The sequence below is a fragment of the Oryzias melastigma genome, linkage group LG21 (genome assembly GCF_002922805.2).
Source record: "Oryzias melastigma strain HK-1 linkage group LG21, ASM292280v2, whole genome shotgun sequence".
NCBI lineage: Eukaryota > Metazoa > Chordata > Actinopteri > Beloniformes > Adrianichthyidae > Oryzias > Oryzias melastigma.
The window spans coordinates 1,101,626-1,102,885 of NC_050532.1; the positions used below are offsets into that span (position 1 = coordinate 1,101,626).

The window sequence follows — 1,260 nt, forward strand, 5'->3', positions numbered from 1 at the left end:
TATCTGAAAATATATGCAGAAGTCCACAAGTTTGAAAGTTTGCATGTTTTTGAAGGATTTGAGCAAATTGTCATTTCTTATGGGGCACATTTTGCTCAATATAAAAACTATAATGTTTATTAATACCAAAAGTACAAGCAGTAATCTCCTAAACGAGCTTTTTTGATACCAAGATTAATGAAATTGTTGAAAGTGTGATTGAGTTTTTATGTGCTGAAAAACATACGGAAAGGCACAGGGGAATCCTCGTCATTGTTGGGACAGTTCACTGATTCAAACTTCATACTTCACTGACCAATTATTGAACGTCTTTTGAACGTTTTTTTTTTTTTTTCTTTAATTTGTGTTACGTGATTTATTTTAATGAAAAAACTTCAGTTCCTTCCAATGATACTTGCTTTACATTGATGATTCTTCCGATGGAAAATAATCTGCATACATATATATTTTTGTTGATGTTTGATACTTGATTTATATTAATGATTTTTTTGGGGGGTTTTCTCATGAAAACTAATCTGTATATTTTGTCTGAATTTTGATAATAGATCTGTATATGTAATGACAAATTCTGTGTTATTTCTACTCAAATAGTCGTGATTTATTGTTACTTGAGGATTCATAATAAGCTGAATCTATGTTGGAAAGATATAAATATCTGATCTTAAGTTCTGAACTGGATAATGATGATACAGGTGAAGGAATTGTTATGGTCGAGCTGTGGTGGGGTTATATAAGTTCATTTCCTCCCACTCCATTTCAGGCAAACTCTTAATGTTGAGTTATCCTGTTTGACATATCTTTATGGATGTAAACTTCTGATGAATGATTGTATTGCACATTAATTTACTTTTTTAAGTGTTTATGACATTTTTGGGAAAACCATGAGAGAATGAATATGTATCACGTTAAAGTAGTTTTAATTCATACGACCACATTTCAATGAGTTACACTAAATAAACTGAGATGATAAAAATTCTGTTGTCTGTTAAAGAAAGTATGCTTATTTACCAGAAATCTTGAAAAACTTAAATATGTTGTTTTTCATTGAAGCTAAAAATAATTTAAATGTGATTTGAAGAGTAGAAGGAAGGAGAACACAAAGGTAATTTTCAAAATAAAAGTTCAGTTTTACTGCAGTTGGATGATTTCAAACTGACATCTATGAGAAGTTTGATGCTTCAGCTGAGAAGCACATGCAGTAAAACTCTGCTTTGGTTATCAGAGCGGTTAGTCTTCCTCAACAAGCCGCGATGCGCCTCC

General features: G+C 31.3%; 1 protein-coding gene across 17 annotated transcripts in view; it reads right to left on the bottom strand.

Moving 5' to 3' along the window:
- Positions 1 to 1,260, bottom strand: part of caska (calcium/calmodulin-dependent serine protein kinase a) — a 136,334-nt gene that overhangs the window by 26,625 nt on the left and 108,449 nt on the right. The gene's annotated exons all lie outside the window — the stretch shown is intronic.